This window comes from Ovis canadensis, chromosome 2, assembly GCF_042477335.2.
Source record: "Ovis canadensis isolate MfBH-ARS-UI-01 breed Bighorn chromosome 2, ARS-UI_OviCan_v2, whole genome shotgun sequence".
NCBI classification, from domain to species: domain Eukaryota; kingdom Metazoa; phylum Chordata; class Mammalia; order Artiodactyla; family Bovidae; genus Ovis; species Ovis canadensis.
The window spans coordinates 196865315-196886720 of record NC_091246.1 but is presented as its reverse complement, the minus strand read 5'-3'; positions in this window follow the sequence as shown (position 1 = coordinate 196886720).

Below are 21406 nucleotides of genomic sequence, written 5' to 3'. Positions count from 1 at the left end.
TATAATAAGCTGTCTAGGTTTGTCAAAGCTGTTCTTCCAAGGAGGAAGCAGCTTTTAATTTCCTGGCTCCAGTCATCATCCACAGTGATTTTGTAGCCGCAAAAAGTAGTCTATCACTCTTTCCATTGTTTCCCCATCTATATGCCATGAAGTAATGGGACCAGATGTCATGATCTTTGTTTTTTGAATGTTGAGTTTTAAGCCAGCATTTTCACTATCATTTTTCACTCCAATCAAAAGGCTCTTTATTTCCTTTTTATTTTCCACCCTTAGAATGTTACCATCTGCATATCTGAGGTTGTTGAAATTTCTCTCAGCAATCTTGATCCCAGCTTTGATTTCTCCAGCCCAGTTCAGCATTTCACATCCACCCTGGCACTAGTTAATGGGATCACATAAATCTATCCCTGAAAAGTATATCAAAGGTGAAAATAGTATGTGAAATCTTTAAGATTTGGAGAAAGATGTTTAACTTCTGGGAATGTTAAGGGTCAGTTTTAAACATTATATATGACAATGCAATCTTAAAAGATCTTTGTTTAGTTCTTTTAAAGAGATTGTGTGAATTTTTCTTGCATGGAGACAGTAGTAGTGGCACATTGTTGATTCATTTCAGTGTAGGGAATTATAAGAACTAATGCCGATCACACTCATTGTCTTTATACACAGGGAAAACTGCCATTCAGGGTGGAAGAACATCTTCCCATTCACCACCAAGTTTGGTGGATTCATGTCAATGTATGGCAAAACCAATACAGTATTGCAAAGTAAAATAAAGTAAAAATTAAAATACAAAAATTAAAATAAAATAAAAGTAAAAAAAAAAAAAAAGACAGACTGGCATCTGGAACCTGAAGCCATTGCTGAAGTGCTTGCACCTGGATAGATGACTCTTTGAGCAACAAATGACAGAGGAAAAAAAAAAAAAAAACTAAAAGGGACTAAAAATGACTGCATGCATGTGCAGTTGGGACAAAGCGCACGGCTGTGACCGGCGCACAGCACCGCCGAGTGGAGCTACCCCACGTCCGAGGTTAGGGGCAGAAGCTGGGAGGACCTCATGCCCAAAGGGTGGCGGCCAAGAGGAGTTATCCCATGAGTGAGGGCAGGGGCAGCAGCCAAGAGTGCCAGGCTGTGACGATGCAGGAATGGCCAAGAGGAGCTACCCTGCATCCGAGGTCAGGGGCGGCGGCCGGGAGGAGCCACACCATGTCCAAGGAGCGGTGGCTGCGCTGGCACAGGAGGGCTTAGAGGAGCTATCCCACGTTGAAGCTCAGGAAGGGCGGTGGTGAGGAGATACCCTTCCTCTAAGGTAAGGAGCAGCAGCTGCACTTTGCTGGAGCAGCCATGAATAGATACCCCACGCCCAAGGGAAGAGATACCCCACGCCCAAGGGAAGAGAAACCCAAGTAAGGTGGTAGGTGTTGCAAGAGGGCATCAGAGGGCAGACACACTGAAACCATACTCACAGAAAACTAGTCAATCTAATCACACTAGGACCACAGCCTTGTCTAACTCAATGAAACCAAGCCATGCCCATGGGGGCACCCAAGATGGGCGGGTCATGGTGGAGAGATATGACAGAATGTGGTCCACTGGAGAAGGGAATGGCAAACCACTTCAGTATTCTTGCCTTGAGAACCCCATGAGCAGTATGAAAATACAAAATGATAGGATAATGAAAGAGGAAATTCCCAGGTCAGTATGTGTCCAACACGCTATTGGAGATCAGTGGAGAAATAACTCCAGAAAGAATGAAGTGACGGAGCCAAAGCAAAAACAATACCCAGCTGTAGATGTGACTGGTGATAGAAGCAAGCTCTGATGCTGTAAGAGCAATATGGCATAGGAACCTGCAATGTCAGGTCCATGAATAAAGTCAATTGGAAGTGGTCAAACAAGAGATGGTAAGGGTGAATGTTGACATTCTAGGAATCACTGAACTGAAATGGACTGGAATGGGAGAATTAAACTCGGATGACCATTATATCTACTACTGCAGGCAGGAATCCCTAAGAAGAAATGGAGTAGCCATCATGGTCAACAGAAGAGTCCGAAATGAAGCACTTGGATCCAATCTAAAAAATGACAGAATGATCTCTGTATGTTTCCAAGGCAAACTATTCAATATCACGATAATCCAAGTCTATGCCCCAGCCAGCAACACTGAAGAAGCTGAAGTTGAACGGTTCTATGAAAACCTACAAGACGTTTTAGAACTAACACCCAGAAAAGATGTCCTTTTCATTATAGGGGACTGGAATGCAAAAGTAGGAAGTCAAGAAACACCTGGAGTAATAGGCAAATTTGGCCTTGGAATGCAGAATGAAGCAGGGCAAAGACTAATGGAGTTTTGCCAAGAAAATGCACTGGTCATAGCAAACACCTTCTTCCAACAACACAAGAGAAGACTCTACACATGGACATCACCAGATGGTCAACACCAAAATCAGATTGATTATATTCTTTGCAGCCAAAGATGGAGAAGCTCTATAGAGTCAACAAAAACAAGACCAGGAGCTGACTGTGTCTCAGATCATGAACTCCTTATTGCCAAATTCAGACTTACATTGAAGAAAGTAGGGAAAACCACTAGACCATTTAGGTATGACCTAAATAAAATCCCTTATGATTATACAGTGTAAATAAGAATTAGATTTAAGGGCCTAGATCTGATAGATAGAGTGCCTGATGAACTATGGACGGAGGTTCGTGACATTGTACAGGAGATAGGGATCAAGACCATCCCCATGGAAAAGAAATGCAAAAAAGCAAAATGGCTGTCTGGGGAGGCCTTACAAATAGCTCTGAAAAGAAGAGAGGCGAAAAGCAAAAGAGAAAATGAAAGATGCAAGCATCTGAATGCAGAGTTTCAAAGAATAGCAAGAAGAAATAAGAAAGCCTTCTTCAGTGGTCAATGCAAAGAAATAGAGGAAAAGAATAGAATGGGAAAGACTAGAGATCTCTTCAAGAAAATTAGAGATAACAAGGGAACATTTCATGCAAAGATGGGCTAGATAAACGACAGAAATAATATGGACCTAACAGAAGCAGAAGAAATTAAGGAGAGGTGGCAAGAATACACAGAAAAACTGTACAAAAAAGATTTTCATGAACCAGATAATCACGATGGTGTGATCACTCATCTAGAACCAGACATCCTGGAATGTGAAGTCAAGTGGACCTTAGAAAGCATCACTACGAACAAAGCTAATGGAGGTGATAGCATTCCAGTTGAGCTATTTCAAATCCTGAAAGATGATGCTTTCAAAGTGCTGCACTGGTGCTGGGAAAACTGGTCAACCACTTGTAAAAGAATGAAACTAGATCACTTTCTAACACCGCACACAAAAATAAACTCAAAATGGATTAAAGATCTAAATGTAAGACCAGAAACTATAAAACTCCTAGAGGAGAACATAGGCAAAACACTCTCAGACATAAATCACAGCAGGATCCTCTATGATCCACCTCCCAGAATTCTGGAAATAAAAGCAAAAATAAACAAATGGGATCTAATTAAAATTAAAAGCTTCAGCACAACAAAGGAAAATATAAGCAAGGTGAAAACAGCCTTCTGAATGGGAGGAAATAATAGCAAATGAAGCAACTGACAAACAACTAATCTCAAAATATATAAGCAACTTATGCAGCTCAATTCCAGAAAAATAAATGACCCAATCAAAAAATGCGCCAAAGAACTAAATAGACATTTCTCCAAAGAAGACATACGGATGGCTAACAAACACATGAAAAGATGCCCAACATCACTCATTATCAGAGAAATGCAAATCAAAACGACAATGAGGTCCCACTTCACACCAGTCAGAATGGCTGCGATCCAAAAATCTGCAAGCAATAAATGCTGGAGAGGGTGTGGAGAAAAGGGAACCCTCTTACACTGTTGGTGGGAATGCAAACTAGTACAGCCACTATGGAAAACAGTGTGGAGATTCCTTAAAAAATTGCAAATAGAACTACCTTATGACACAGCAACCCCACTGCTGGGCATACACACCGAGAAAACCAGAATTGAAAGAGACACATGTACCCCAATGTTCATCGCAGCACTGTTTATAATAGCCAGGACATGGAAACAACCTAGATGTCCATCAGCAGATGAATGGATAAGAAAGCTGTAGTACATAGACACAATGGAGTATTACTCAGCCGTTAAAAAGAATTCATTTGAATCAGTTCTGATGAGATGGATGAAACTGGAGCCAATAATACAGAGTGAAGTAAGCCAGAAAGAAAAACACCAATACAGTATACTAACACATATATATGGAATTTAGAAAGATGGCAATGACGACCCTGTATGCAAGACAGCAAAAAAGACACAGATGTGTATAACGGACTTTTGGACTCTGAGGGAGAGGGAGACGGTGGGATGATTTGGGAAATGGTATTCTAACATGTATACTATCATGTAAGAATTGAATCGCCAGTCTATGTCTGACGCAGGATACAGCATGCTTGGGGCTGGTGCATGGGGATGACCCAGAGAGATGTTATGGGGAGGGAGGTGGGAGGGGGGTTCATGTTTGGGAATGCATGTAAGAATTAAAGATTTTAAAATGTAAAAAAAAAAATTTAAAAAAGAGTTCCAATTGGAAAAAAAAAAAAAAAAAAACGAAAAAAAGTGCTGCACTCAATATGCCAGCAAGTTTGGAAAACTCAGCAGTGAACACAGGACTGGAAAAGGTCAGTTTTCTTTCCACTCCAAAAGAAAGGCAATGCCAAAGAATGTTCAAACTACCACACAATTGCACTCATCTCATATGCTAGTCAAGTAATGCTCAAAATTCTCCAGGTCAGGCTTCAGCAATATGTGAACCGTGAACTCCCAGATGTTCAAGCTGGTTTTAGAAAAAGCAGAGGAACCAGAGATCAAGTTGCCAACATTCGCTGGATCATGGAAGAAGCAAGAGAGTTACAGAAAATCATCTATTTCTGCTTTATGGACTATGCCAAAATCTTTGACTGTGTGGATCACAATCAACTGTGGAAAATTCTGAAAGAGATAGGAATACCAGACCACCTGACCTGCCTCTTGAGAAACTTGTATGCAGGTCAGGAAGCAACAGTTAGAACTGGACATGGAACAAGAAACTGGTTCTAAATAGGAAAACGAGTATGTCAAGGCTATATATTGCCACCCTGCTGCTTTAACTTATATGCAGAGTACATCATGAGAAACCTTGGACTGGAAGAAACCAAGCTGGAATCAAGATTGCTGGGAGAAATATCAATAACCTCAGATATGCAGATGACACCACCCTTATGGCAGAAAATGAAGAAGAACTAAAAAGCCTCTTGATGAAAGTGAAAGACGAGAGTGAGAAATCTAGCTTAAAGCTCAACATTCAGAAAATGAAGATCATGGCATCCGGTCCCATCACTTCATGGGAAATAGATGGGGAAACAGTGGAAATAGTGTCAGATTTCATTTCTCTGGGCTCCAAAATCACTGCAGATGGTGACTGCAGCCATGAAATTAAAAGATACTTACTCCTTGGTAGGAAAGTTATGACCAACTTAGTTAGCATATTCAAAAGCAGAGGTATTACTTTGCCGACTATTTTCTGTCTAGTTATGGCTATTGTTTTTCCTGTGGTCATGTATGGATGTGAGAGTTGAATTGTGAAGACGGCTTAGTGCCAAATAATTGATGCTTTTGAACTGTGGTGTGGAGAAGACTCTCGAGAGCCCCTTGGACTGCAAGGAGATCCAACCAATCCATACTGCAGGAGATCAGCCCTGGCATTTCTTTGGAAGGAATGATGTTGAAGCTGAAACTCCAGTACTTTGGCCATCTCATTTGAAGAGTTGACTCATTGGAAAAGACTCTGATTCTGGGAGGGATTGGGGGCAGCAGGAGAAGGGGACGACCAAGGATGAGATTGCTGGATGGCATCACTGACTCCATGGACGTAAGTGTGAGTGAACTCCGGGAGTTGGTGATGGACAGGGAATCCTGGCATGCTGAGATTCATGGGGTCGCAGAGTCGAACACAACTGAGAGACTGAACTGAACTAAACTGATGTACAACAAAATATAAAGAGAACAAAAGTTCAACTGTCAATTCTGAGAAGCCAGGAGCAAAAATAGTGCACTGTGCATGCATCCTCCTCTCAGCACCACCTAAGGGTGCAAATCACTTAAACGACCCCTCCAGCTTCACCCCTGAATCTGCCTCTGAGCTTACCCTATGTAAGGAACTGGCTGTCCCCTCCAGCCGCCAAGTGAACAAGGGAAATTCTAACTTGTTTTTGCTTTCTCCTACTGTAGCAGGGACCCCAGTAATGCCCTGACTGAATTTCCTGCCTGGCCTCTTACCAATTTCTATTGATTAAGAAGGTCAAGTTCTCAGGTCAGTAATGGTCAGTAATGAATCTACAATGGGCCTGCAAAGACATGTAATTCATGTTACTCCTCTAGAGAAGAAGAAACCAAGGGCTATTGCGATCATGTCATATAAATATGACCTGGAGTCAGAACACGTAGGACATGATTCGGACCCTACAATTCACAATCTCTTTGATCATAGTCTTTATTTGTTATATTTGAGCCTCAATTTCCCTGTTATAAGAAGGGAAGTGTATATTAAACGTCAGACCCCTTTTGTGAGAAGGAAATAAAATGATAAGAATGTGAATTATCTCTGATAAGATTTTCAGCATACACAAGGTGCCTTTGTATCCACTTCATCCCAGGATGTGAAAGCTTATCCTTGAACTTTTCAGGAACCAGCTCATTTTTGTCAGTCTTTCATAAAGTCTAGTCCCACTGCTCACTGAAAAGGCATTAAATCAGGTCCATTACTTCCCACATTTACTTGTTCTGATTTCTAAACAGTGGTCTTTCATTTTACACTTGACCCCAGTATTAGTTCCCTGTGGCTGCCATAACAAAATGCCTCAAATTTGGCTTAACACATGGACTATTATTCTCTCACAGTTCATGAGGCCAGACATCTGGAACTGAGGTATCAGCAGGACTGCTCTGTCTTTAGTGTCCAGAAGAATATGCCCTCCAGTTCCTGATGTAATCTCATTAACTGCTACTTGATGATCAAGTGACAAAATTATCTAGAAGAGTATTTGAAATACAAGCTTGCATTCACTGTTATGAAGAACAAAGTGTGCTTTGGGTATATTTGGTGCCTGAAACAATTAGCAAATGATAATAGAAAGTAAAAATGACTGGCAAAATTTTAATATATGTGTTGTTAATTTAATATTTAGTTCAAATTTAAACCATTCTGATTTTATGTGTTTTATAATGCAGATAATATGACTTACTTGACAGTAGTACATATTTGGTGGAGATGCTTGCATTTGTCTTTCTAAGATGTACAGTCAAAAAGATTCAGTGATCATTTGTCTGCTTCCTGTGACTTTAGTTCTGATTATTTATTCTACCTTTATATTTTCAATCTAACTTCAGTTCAATCCCTCTTAGATTTGCAACTTTGCTAACTTCAGTTACTTTGACTGTCTTTGTGTCTTTCCATTTTGATTTGAAATAGTCTAAAATTACCCAGACTAAACCCCTTCAGGACAGATTCAAACCTGTTCCTGGAATACACTGATAGAGAGTATTCAAACACAACATAATTGTGACAGCAATAAATGATTTAAGTATCAAAACACTTAAGTCAAATAGAGAGTTATCATATGATTCAGCAATCTCACTCCTGAGCATATATCCAGAGAAAAACATGGATTAAAAGGATACATGGACCCCACTGTTCATTGCAGCACTGTTTACAATAGCCAGGACATGGAAATAACTTAAATGTCCATTAAGGGAGAAATGGATAAAGATGATATAGTACATAGATTCAGTGGAATATTACTCAGCCATTTAAAAGAATGAGATAATGCTATTTGGAGCAATGTAGATGGATTTGGAGATTATGGATTTCATACTAAGTGGGGTAAGACATAGAAAGATATATATTATATGATATCACCTATATGTAGGATCTAAAAATAATGATACAAATGAACTTATTTACAAAGCAGAAACAGATTTAGAGAATGAACTTATGGTTACCAGGGGAAAGGCAAGGGGAGAGATAGACTGGGAGTTTGGGAATGCCATGTACACACTGTACAATAGATAACCAACTAAGACCTACTTCAAAAAAAGAAAATAAATAAATAAAATTTACCTGTAGAATAGAAAGAAAAAAATGTAGGAGGGTATCCCTATCTCCAAAAATAGAATATAAATTCCTTAATTATGATTAATAAGGCTTTCTGCTGTAAAAAGTTTGAAAATTTATACACATCATCCACAGTCACCTACTAAAATGCTAGAGTTTCACTGTGAGAAAACATGACTATGTGAGAATGGAAAGCCCATAGGACTCTACATGATATAGAGTGATGTATACAATTAGGTAATCAAGAGATGAGAGACTTTACATGTGATGTTAGGCTAATAAGAGCTTTCTGTTTGAGTCTTAGTTCAGTTTCTTACTATATGACTCTCCTTTATATCTGAGTCTCAGTTTTAGCATTTATAAAAATAAAACTAAATTTTATCAGTTCAATGATAGCAGGAAATAATGAGGAAACCCCCAAGAAAAATGCCTATCCATGAGGTTCTCTTTTACTTTAATTTCTACTTCCTTCTTATTAGATCTTCAAGTGTTAATGGTGAAGAATTGTTTTGAGTATGGTATCTATTTTATTTAAGACTGTTTTCTCCAATATTTGAATCCATTCAATTTCGGGCTTAACTTCCTTGCATTTTTCATGAAACAGTTAACAAGAGTCTCTTGAGAACATTCTTGTATAACTGTATTTGAGGAAGTAATGATATTAATTAAAATAGCAATTGTTTATTAAGACCTTACTATCTGTAAACATTGAGCTGCTTTACCTAATATCTTATTTAATTTTGATAATCTTGATGAATGAAATCTAAAGTATTTAGTGTAATATTTTCAGTATGTTAAAATCTATGATATGTTGAGTAGCAATGTAAAATGTACAGTGCTTACTAAGAAATAAAATATTGATGAAATAGAGAAAATAAATAAATAAGGCTATAGTTTTATTGATACTGATGTGAAACTGGCTTGACTAACTTCTTATATGAATACTGAGATGATTTTGTTGTAATATTAGTTAAATATATTTGTATTGAAACTATTGGATCGTTCAGAAAATTATTTTCAGAATAAACATTTGCAAATTCTGGATGCCTTTATAAGAGGCAAGTTGCAAATTGTATTGGTTGGTAAAATAACCAATGAAATGCAAATTATTATTTTTAACATTGAATCAAGACTAGCATGTCCTGAGCTTAAAATAAAAAAAAAATAAAAATAAAAGAGGGAGAGAGAAGGTACTGAAAATGCTGGAAAGAAGAGGCATAATGGAATGAATAAACACCTAGTAATTGTCCAAGCTATAGAATTTGGTATACAGGAGACAGTAGAAGATGCATCCATCCTAGCTTGTTTAATTGTTTTGATCATATGTCAAAGGATTTAGAATTTGACATATGACATATGATGGAGATTCAGGTACATTTGAAGTACCTTGAAAATGTCTACTCAAGGAAAATTCCATTCCATGTTTCACTCCTATACTGGGATAAAAGAGTAGAAATTGATAGAAGGCGTTAACTATTAACACACTAGTCCCAGTTACAAACTGAAGGAGAATTTCTCAACTGCTGATTTAGATACACTGAAAACAAAAGATTGAACATTTAACATTGAAATGTTAAAACATCTATAGTTGGTATCATCTATTTAATGAACAAATAGAATTTCTAGAAACCCTGGATTCAAAGAATTATCACTGATTTTCTAAGCTTGGCAATATCTCAAAGGGTTGAAGACAGAGTGGGTCAACCTTTGAACCACCCCTGTCCCAGAGGTCAATTAGAGAAACTTCCTCTCAGTGCTGCTGGGTTAGACTATAAACTTGTGTTTGCTTATCTTTTCCCTGCTCACCTCATCACATGACACTCCCCCATTTGTACTTCCTCTTCTAGCCACTAGAGTCTTTGGAAAGATCTTAAAATTTGTCAGGCTCTTTCCTGACTCAGAAGACTTGCATATGCTCTTGCTTTTTAAATGATTTTTTTGAAGTATAGATGATATACAATGTTATATTAATTTTATTGTACAACAAAGTGATCCTGTTTTATACATATGCATATATTTTGTTTAAATTCTTATCCCGTATAAATTATTACAAAATATTGAGCATAGCTTTCTGTCCTATACAGAGGACTTCCCTGGTGGCTCAGACGATAAAGCATCTGCCTACAATGCAGAAAACTTGGGTTCGATCCCTGGGTCAGGAAAATCCCCTGGGAAAGAAAATGGCAATCCACTCCAGTACTTTTACCTGAAAAATCCCATGGATGGAGGAGCCTGGTAGGCTACAGTCCATGAGGTCACAAAGAGTCAGACATGACTGAGCAACTTCACTTCACTTCTCTCCTATAGCAGTAGGTCCTTGTTGTGTATCTATTGTATTATATGGTAGTGTGTATAGTGATATTTTTAGTAACATGGATGGACCTAGAGAGTATCAGGCTAAGCGGAGTAAGACAGAGAAAGAAAAACATCATATGATACCCCTTATATGTGGAACCTAAAAAATTAACCTACACAAAACAGAAACAAATACACAGACATAGAAAACATAAGTTTGGTTACCAAAGGGGATAGATGCAGGGAGGAGGCATAATTTAGAAATTTGGGGATAGCATCTGCATATGCTGTTTATTCTTTTCTGCTAAGTCTGAAGCTCCAGATTGATGCATACTGAGCTGCGGAGGTGCAAAGTCTGGCGCTAGAAGCTGCAGCTCTTGCTGAAATTTGACATTGCCAGTCCCACATTGTTTCACTGATTATCAGTAGCAGATCATTTTGCCAAGTGCCAGGAAGAACAAAGGAATTGAGAAAGAGACAGTCAGCTCCTGGTCATCTTGCTCTGAGTGGCTTTTTTTTCACCAGAGAATCTGGACTTGTAATCATCGCTGGATTGAAAAAAAGCAATTATGGTCGATTTTAGAAAAGAACACAGCAAGGGCAAAGAAATTGGGGAATAGCACCTTTGTATTATGTTTCCAAACCAACTGCTCCATTTGGAGATGGTAGAATAGAAGGATGTGTACTCATCTTTTCCTGAAAGAACTCCAAAATTACAACTTACTGCTGAATAACCATCCATAGGAGAATGTTGTATCCCACCAAAAAGAGATACTCCATGTCCAAGGACAAGGAGAAGTCACAGAAAGATGGGAAGGGGTGTGAAAAAATCAAACCCCATGCCCTCCAGAGATGCTTGGAGGGCTCAAACAAAACCTTGTGTGCACCAGGAGACCCCACAGAGACTGTGCCAGACCTACCCTTGAATGCTTGAGTGTCTCCTGCAGAGGTAAGGATTGGCAGTGGCCTGCCGCAGGGGCAGGGGATCTGGGTGAGGTAGACCAGGTTGTGGCATTAGCCCCATTGGAGGAGGTCACCATTAACCCCAAAATAGAGCTGCCAGAACTTACACAGGACTGAGGAAACAGACTCTTTGAGGGCACAAACAAAATCTTATGCACACCAGGACCCAGGAGAAAGGAGAAGTGACCCCACAAGAGACTGTCCCAGACTTAGCCATGAATGTCCATTAGTCTCCGGCAACCTGCTGCAGGGTTGGGGGCATTGAGTGCAGCAGTGCCTGCATGTGACCTTTTGAAGGAGGTCATCATTATGTTCAGTAACTCCACCATAGTTTGGACTCAGGTCAAACAACAGGGAGGGAACACAGCCCTGCCCATCAACAAAAAATTAGACTAAAGTTTTACTAAGAATGGCCCCACCTATCAGAACAAGACTGAGTTTCCTCCTCAGTCAGTCTCTCCCATCAGGAAGCTTCCATAAGCCTTTTATCCTTATCCATCAGAGGGCAGATAGAATGAAAACCACAATCACAGAAAACTAACCATACTGATCACATGGACCATGATGCTGCTAAGTCACTTCAGTCGTGTCCGATTCTGTGTGACCCCATAGATGGCAGCCCATTAGGCTCCCCAATCCCTGGGATTCTCTAGGCAAGAATACTGAAGTGAGTTGCCATTTTTTTCTCCAATGTACGAAAGGGAAAAGTCAAAGTGAAGTCTCTCAGTCGTGTCCAACTCTTAGCAACCCCATGGACTGCAGCCTTCCAGGCTCCTCTGTTCATGGGATTTTCCAGGCAAGAGTACTGGAGTGGGGTGTCATTGCCTCCTCCATAGCCTTGTCTAACTCAATGAAAATACGAGCCATGCCATGTAGGGCCACCAAAGACAGATGGGTTGTGGTGGAAAGTTCTGACAAAACATGGTCAACGGGAGAAGGGAATGGAAAACCATTTCAGTATTCTTGCCTTGAGAACCCCGTGAACAGTATGAAAAGGCAAAAAGATAGGACACTGAAAAATGAACTCCCCAGGTCAGTAGGTGCCCAATATGGTAAAGGAGAAGAGTGGGGAAATAACTCCAGAAAGAATGAAGAGACAAAGCCAAAGAAAAAGACAATACCTAATTGTGGATGTGAATGGTGATGGAAATAAAGTCTGATGCTGTAAAGAACAATATTGCATAGGAACCTGGAATGTTAGGTCCATGAATCAAGGCAAATTGGAATGGGTCAAAAAGGAGATGGCAAGAGTGAACATCGACAGCTTAGGAATCAGTGAACTAAAATGGACTGGAATGGGTGAATTTATTTCAGATGACAATTATATATACTACTGTGGGCAAGAAGCCCTTAGAAGAAATAGAGTCATCCTTAAGTCAAAAAATGAGTCAGAAATACGGTTCTTGGGTGCAATCTCAAAAAATGATCTCTGCTCATTTCCAAGCAAACTAGTCAATATCACAGTAATCCAAGCCTATGCACCAACCAAAAATGCTGAAGAAGCTGAAGTTGAATATTTCTATGAATATCTGCAAAACTTTCTAGAATTAACACCAAAAAAAAAGATGTCCTTTTCATTATAGGGGAATGAAATGCAAAAGTAGGAAGTTTTGGCCTTGGACTACAGAATGAAGCAGGACAAAAGCTAACAGGGTTTTCCCAAGAGAATGCACCAGTCATAACAAACAGCATCTTCCAACAACACAAGATAAGACACTATACATGGACATCACCAGATGGTCAATATTGAAATCAGATTTATTATATTATTTGCAGCCAAAGATGGAGAAGCTCTGTACAGTCAGCAAAAACAAGGCCAGGAACTGACTCTGACTTAGATTGTGATCCCTTATTGCAAAATTCGGACTTAAATTGAAGAAAATAAAGAAATCCACTAGACCGTTCAGGTAGGACCTAAATTAAATCCCATTCAAACATTCAGTGGAAGTGACAAACAGATTCAAGGGACTAGATCTGATAGAGTTCCTAAAGGACTAGGGAGGGAGGATCATAACATTGCATAGGAGGCAGTGATTAAGACCATCCCCAAGAAAAAGAAATGCAAAAAGGCAAAATGGTTGTCTGAGGAGGCCTTACAAATAGTGGAGAGAAAAAGATAAGCTAAGGCAAAGGAGAAAAGGAAAGATACACCCATTTCAATGTAGAGTTCCAAAGAATAGCAAGGAGAGATAAGAAAGCTTTCCTCATATCAATGCAAAGAAATAGAGGAAAACAGTAGAATGGGAAAAACTAGAGATAGTTTCAAGACAATTAGAGTAACCAAGGAAATATTTCATGGAAAGATGGGCACAATAAAGGACAGAAATGTTATGGATCTAACAGAACCAGAAGATATTAAAAAGAGGTGGCAAGAATACACAGAACCACTATGCAGACAAGACATTCATGACACAGATAATCACGGTGGTGTGATCACGTACCTAGAGCCAGACATTATGTCATGCAAAGTCAAGTGAGCCTTAGGAAGCATCACTATGAGCAAGCTGGATTGGAGGTGATGGGATTCCAGTTGATCTATTTCAAATCCTAAAAGATGATGCTTTGAAAGTGCTACTCAGTATGCCAGCATATTTGGAAAACTCAGCAGTGGCCACAGGGCTGAAAAAGGTCAGTTTTCATTCCAGTCCCAAAGAAAGGTAACACCAAAGAATGTTCAAACTACCACACAATTGCACTCCTCTCACATGCTAGCAAAGTAATGCCCAAAATTCTCCAAGCCAGGCTTCAACAGTATGTAAACTGCAAAATTCCAGATGTTCAAGCTGGACTTAGAAAAGGCAGAGGAACCAGAGATCAAATTGTCAACATCCATTGGATCATGGAAAAAGCAAGAGAGTTTCAGAAAATATTTACTTCTGCTTTATTGACTATGCCAAGCCCTTTGACTGTGTGGATCACAGCTGTGGAAAATTCCTAAAGAGATGGGAATACTAGACCACCTTAAATTCCTCTGGAGAAATCTGTATGCAGGTCAAAAAGCAATAGTTAGAATGGACATGGAACAACAGACTGGTTCCAAACTGGGAAAGGAGTACATTAAGGTTGTATATTGTTGCCCAGCTTATTTAACTTATATGCAGAATACATCTTGCAAAATGCTGGGCTATATGAAGCACAAGCTGGAATCAAGATTGCTAGAAAAAATATCAGTAATCTCATATATGCACATGACACCAACCTTATGGCAGGAAGCAAGGGAGAACTAAAGACCCTCTTGATGAAAGTGAAAGAGGAGAGTGAAAAAGTCAGCTTAAAACTCAACATTCAGAAAACTAAGCTCATGGCATTCAGTTGCATCACTTCATGTCAAAGAGATGGGGAAAAAATGAAAACAGTAACAGACTTTATTTTTGGGCTCCAAAATCACTGCAGATGGTGACTGAAGCCATGAATTTAAAAGATGCTTGCTCCTTGGACGAAAAGCTTATGACCAACCTAGACTGCATATTAAAAAGCAGAGACATTGCTTTGCCAACAAATGTCTGTCTATTCAAGGCTATGGTTTTTCCAGTAGTCATGTATAGATGTGAGAGATGGACTATAAAGAAAGGTAAGCACCGAAGAATTTATATTTTACACTGTGGTGTTGGAAAAGACTCTTTGAGAATCCCTTGGACTGCAAGGAGAGCAAACCCATCAATCCTTAAGGAAATCAGTCCTGAATATTCCCTGGAAGTACTGATGCTGAAGCAAAACTTTAATGCTTTGGCCACCTGATGTGAAGAACTGACTCCTTGGAAAAGACCCTGATGCTGGGAAAGATTGAAAGTGGGAGGAGAAGGGGACAACAGAGGATGAGATGGTAGGATGACATCACCGACTCTATGGACATAAGTTTGACCAAGCTGGGAGAGTTGGTGATGGACAGGGAAGCCTGGCCTTCTGTAGTCCATGGGGTCACCAAGAGTCAGACACAACTGAGAGACTGAACTGACTGATGCTACTTATTGCTGTTGTTCAATTCCTAAATCATGTCTAACTCTTTGAGACCTTATGGACTTCAGGCTTACCTTTCCTTCATGCCAGACTTTTCTGTTCTTCGCTACATTCTGGAGCTTGCTCAAAGTCATCTCCATTGAATCATAATGCCATCCAACTATTTCATCCTGTCATCCCCTTCTCCTCATGCCCTCCAACTTTTGCAGCATCAGAGTCTTTTCTAATGAGTTGGCTCTACACATCAAGTGGCCAAATTATTGTAGTTTCAACTTCAGCATCAGTCCTTCCAATGAATTTTCAGGGTTGATTTACTTTAGGATTTATTCAATTGAAATCCTTGCTGTCCAAGGGACTCTTATACTAACACATATATATGGAATTTAGGAAGATGGCAATGACGACCCTGTATGCAAGACAGGGAAAGAGACACAGATGTGTATAATGGACTTTTGGACTCAGAGGGAGAGGGAGAGGGTGGGATGATTTGGGAGAATGACATTCTAACATGCATACTATCATGTGAATTGAATCGCCAGTCTATGTCTGACGCAGGATGCAGCATGCTTGGGGCTGGTGCATGGGGATGACCCAGAAAGATGTTATGGGGAGGGAGGTGGGAGGGGGGGTTCATGTTTGGGAATGCATGTAAGAATTAAAGATTTTAAAATTTTAAAAATAAAAAAACTTAAAATTAAAAAAAAAAAAAGTCTTTAGCACCACAGTTTGAAAGCATCATTTCTCACTGCTGCCCAGTATTCTTTATGTATGCTCTTAACTTTGCTAAAAGAAAGAAAAAAAAAAAAAAAGAAAAAAGAAAAAACTCTTCTGCTAATCCCATAGTTGATGCAATTATGTCCGTCAAGTCTGAGCTTACAGGTAGATCTTCCCCTGTTGTTTTTGTTCAGTCACTCAGTCCTGTCTGACTCTCTTCAGCCCCATGGAATGCAGCAGGGCCAGTTCTCCTGTCCTTCCCCATCTGTTGGAGCTGCTCAAACTCATGTCCATTGAGTCAGTGATGCCATCCTACCATCGTCTCTGTCATCCCCTTCTCCTCCTGCCTTCCATCTTTCCCCTCCATCAGATCTACCCCTTTGATTGCCAAATTGATGCCTTGATTATACTTTTCTTGGCATTTACTTCACTGTGTAAGAATGAGTTTAACATGTTTTTATATTATTAGACTGTGAGCTTTAAGAGTTCAAGAACATCCCTGCTTCCTTCACTCATACAGCCACAGCCTCTGCCATAATAAATGGCCAGTTGTTCAATAATGTTGCATCATAAATAAATGATGGATACAAGAGGAAAACACCCAGTCACTTTTTAATATATATGCCAATTGTTGATTATCAGAGTCACTCAGAAAATTTCTGCTGCTGCTAAGTCGCTTTAGTCGTGTTCGACTCTGTGCGACCCCATAGACAGCAGCCCACCAGGCTCCCCCGTCTCTGGGATTCTCCAGGCAAGAACACTGGAGTGGGTTGCCATTTCCTTTTCCAGTGCATGAAAGGGAAAAGTGAAAGGGAAGTCGTTCAGTCATGTCCAACCCTCAGCGACCCCATGGACTGCAGCCCACCAGGCTCCTCCATCCATGGGATTTTCCAGGCAAGAGTACTGGAGTGGGGTGCCATTGCCTTCTCCGCAGAAAATTTCTAGAAGTGTCTAATTCCTGGGGTAGATTCTGAGAGATTCTGATTCAGAAGTGCAGGGCTCACTATGCAGTGTGATCCTGAGTCAGCAACATGCCCATCTCCTGGGAGCTCACCTGATAAACAATGTCTCAGGCCCCACCTTAGATCTAATGAATCAGAATTTGTAATTTATCCAGATTCATATGTGATTCTTATGCAAATCAACATCTGAGAAACAGTGGCCAAAGTTATTTACTAAATAATCTCCAGGTATTTCAAACTGTGGCCCTATTTGAGGACCGTCAGTCAAGAATATGGCCAAATCAATGGAAATAAAATTAAAAATCACCACTGGCTTCCCATCATGGGCAGAACTGACATTACAATGCACATTTGTCCATATAACACAGCATTTGTGGGAGAGGAGAAAAACAAAAAAACACAAAAAGCAGCATTCATAATAGGACCTACTATAGTCAGGCAACACTGTAACCCAGATAATAAAAAAAAGTAAAATCAAACACATTTCCTCCTCTTAAGAGGATTTAGGTTTATGAGAGATAGGCTCACCAACAGTTGACAACACCTTCCATAGATATGAAATCTTGACAGAACAAAGGAAAAAAGTATACCTGGAGCCCCTTAGGTACATGAACCTGGTAACACATCTTTACTCATAAGGAAGTATTTGTATATCATGCAGAGGTGTGGAGATCCAGAGAAGCCTGGCAGGACGAGAATTTTCAACCCAGATCTAGTGGGAGGCACATGTGAGCCTGAAGGACCCCTGGGGTCCTACTATGCAGGTCAGAGCTTCCCTCTGCCAGGTACATCATCTGCCTTCAGGAAGCACAAGGCCCCAAAGTGGAGAATGAGTAAAATGGCAGTTAAATCACAGAATCTCAAATGCACAGACAGGAAACCCCAGCTGTGTTCCCAATAACACCTAGATGTCAAGACAGTGGAGGAAAAGGAGAAATATTCTAGACAGAGATTATATCGCACTTGAAGGCTTAGAGATGAAGCAAGCCTTTATATATTTTAAGGAAACACTAACACTTTTCAGTGTTTCTAGTGCATATGAGCTTCTAGTGAGGCAGATATACATCTGCAAGCTAGAAAGGAGACAGAGCTTGTAGGACCTTAAATGTCATGCAGAGAGTTTGGATTTCATTGTTTCTCAGTGGAAAGCCTCCAAAGGTTTTTATGTAGGAAAGCACCATGATCATATTTGAATTATCAGCTTTGTTAGGAAAGAATTGCAGAGAAGAAAGTGAGATGGAGAGATTAGCTGGGAGGCGGTCTCAGCTGTCCAGGTGGGAGACAGTGGGAACTGAATCACAAAGATGAGTATAAGAAGGAAACAGCTATTATTCAAAATAAATAAATAAAAATAAAATAATTCTCAAGCCTTTACACAGAGACTTTTTTTCCCCTCTCTGTTGTAACTCACAGGAGGTGGTTGCTGAATTTCCCACCTTATGGAATAATTTATTAGAAGCACAAGTTAAAATGCAGTGGGGATGTATGTGGGGTAAACAGGACTGCTTAGCAGCCCAGATATAAGAGCAAAAGGGTGAAGCTAAAAGAAAAATCTAATAAGCATAGAGATTAAATAAACAAATAAAAAGCAGACCCAGGGACTCTAAATCAATAGTATACCATTTAGTCTGAGGCAAACAAGGCTGGAAAGCTGAGTCCATCAACAGACTCAGACAGACAAGAGTAAGAGATATTTCTGGGGACAAGTCTCTTCAGGAAAAGAGTGATATATGTTCATGAAGGGGGGGATATTTATTTACTTTAAGCACTCTTTTATTTCTATTTCTATTCAAAATCATTCAAATGAAAGAAAGCACTTCCAGGTACATATGGAAAGCAATGCAGTTCTGTTGACCATTAATGCCTGCCCCCGTTCACTTTTTCATTATCCTTGTCATCTGAAAAAAAAAAAAAAAAAAAAAAGCACAATATGGGAGTTGTGAGTTTGATTTTATTTGAAACTTACTGAGAACAATAGTCTGGGAGCCAGCCTCTCAGAAACCTCTGAGGATCTTCTCCAAAGAAGCAGGGGGAGAGGTCAATGGATATATTACTTTGATAAAGGGGGGATACATGCACTCAAGTACACATCTTGGTAGAAAGTCACGAGGAGCAGACATCATTAATGATTGCAGTGCCTTTCTGAAAATCAGAGCAAGAAACTGGGTTCATACAATTTTCTTTTTCAGAAAATATTTAACTTTCTGAAGGTCTGCTCTGCTAGTTTTTCCCAGAGCACAGAATGCCTCATTCCTGATCTCTGCCCTGAACTTCTTTCAAGAGGTATTGAAGGCCAGCAACTGCAGAGGCCAGTGACTTCATCCCTGTAGAGCTGGGAGATAAGCAGCATTCTTTAGTTGGCAACCCTAATTCTGGAAGAGAACACACAATTTACTAGGCAGTTGCCCAGAGAATTCTGCTCACCGTCCTACTTTCAGGTTAGAGCAGAGCAAGTGGAAGTTGAGATGTCACAACAGAAACAATATTCCTGCAGACCTGATGTGATTTCTGGTTATGGTAATCTGGAATGGCAGCGTGAAAATAGCAAAGAGGGCTGTTGCAAACACTGTGCCTCTGATACAGAGAAATAGTCAAATTGCAGTTTTTTGCTTTAGGGTTTGAAATTAAAGATTGTGTTATAGTTATTGTGCTTTGTCACAAGCCTTAGGGGTATTACCGCTGAGTTAGTTTCCTAAACTAGCAGATTTTTGAAGCTCTGAGACAGAGGAGATAGTAATTTGATGAAATGTGTGCCCATAGCAGAAGGGAGAGAGAGTGAGATAAAGGAAAGCAAAACACCACAAAAATATATAAATTACAACTGAAAAATTTGTAAAGCTTAGTAATTGTGATCTTTCTGGGAATTTATCTCTTTTTTTAAATTGGGGTGTAATTATCTTACAATGTTGTTAGTTTCTGCTGCATGATGAAATAAATAAAAAATATGCATACATATATCTTCCCTCTTGGACCTTCCTTCCATCCTCTCATCCTACCTTTCTAAGTCATCACAGAACACTAAGCTAAGCTCCCTGTGTTATACAGCAGCTTCTCACTAGTTACCTATTTTACACATGGTAGTGTACCTATGGGGCTTCCCAGGTGGGGCCAGTGGTAAAGAACCCACCTGCCAATGCAGGAGACATAAGAGATGCAGGTTCAATTCCCAGGTTGGGAAGATCCCTAGAGGAGCTCATGGAAACCTTCTCCAGTATTCTGCCTGGAGAATCCTGGCAGAGACAGAGGAGGACAGAGGAGCCTGGCTGGCTACAGTCCATAGGGTCACAAAGAGTCAGAAAGAACTAAAGTGACTTAGCATGCACACATGCACAGTGTATGTATGACAATCCCATTCTCCCAATTTATTCAGCCTTCCCTTCCTTTCCCTCTCTGTGTCAACACATTAATTCTCTACATCAGCATCTCTATTCCTGCCCTGAAAATAGGTTCATCTGCACCATCTTCCTAGATTCTGCATATGGGAACGTATCTCCTTTTAAAATAGTAACTATGAGAACAAGGGCATAGAGATAAATTTCAAATCCAAGAGATTATAATCAACCCTTTGTATCCATGGGAATAGCTCTCTCTCCAATTGAATAAGTCTGCAGATGCAGAGGAGCCTGGTAGGCTGCGGTCCATGGGGTCGTGAAGAGTCGGACACAACTGAGCGACTTCCCTTTCACTTTTCACTTTCATGCATTGGAGAAGGAAATGGCAACCCACTCCAGCGTTCTTGCCTGGAGAATCCCTGGGACGGGGGAGCCTGGTGAGCTGCCGTCTATGGGGTCACACAAAGTCAGATGCGACTGAAGTGACTTAGCAGCAGCAGCAGCAGATGTAGGACCTGTGGATACAGATAATCCTGTACTTCTTTGTTTCATAAAATAAATTTGAGCATCTGCAGTCTTTGGAATGTGTAGGGGGTGGGGTCCTGGAACCAATCTCCAGTGAATATTAAGGGACAATTATATTTGGAAGAGAAATCTTCGCAAGAGGAAGTCTTGTGAAAATATGACAAGTTGAATAGAAATATTTCAGGATTGCAATAATAGTTATACACATTCCAGCTAACTATTTTGAGCATTTACCTTTTTGCCAGGCACTCTGCCTCTGTTAGCTAATTTTATCTTCCCTTAAAAGGGAAGAAGCAACATCCTATTTTACTGATGAAAAAAATTTATGTGAGGGTTAACTAACTTAAATAAGGCCACATAACTAGTGAGTGGCAGGCTGGTAACCTAGCTCCAGGGCACAGTGCTCTGAACACTAACTTGGGTTAGTTTGTTTCTAAAAGAAAATTGCAGAATGTGCCAAATGCTAAGGGGAAGAAAAACT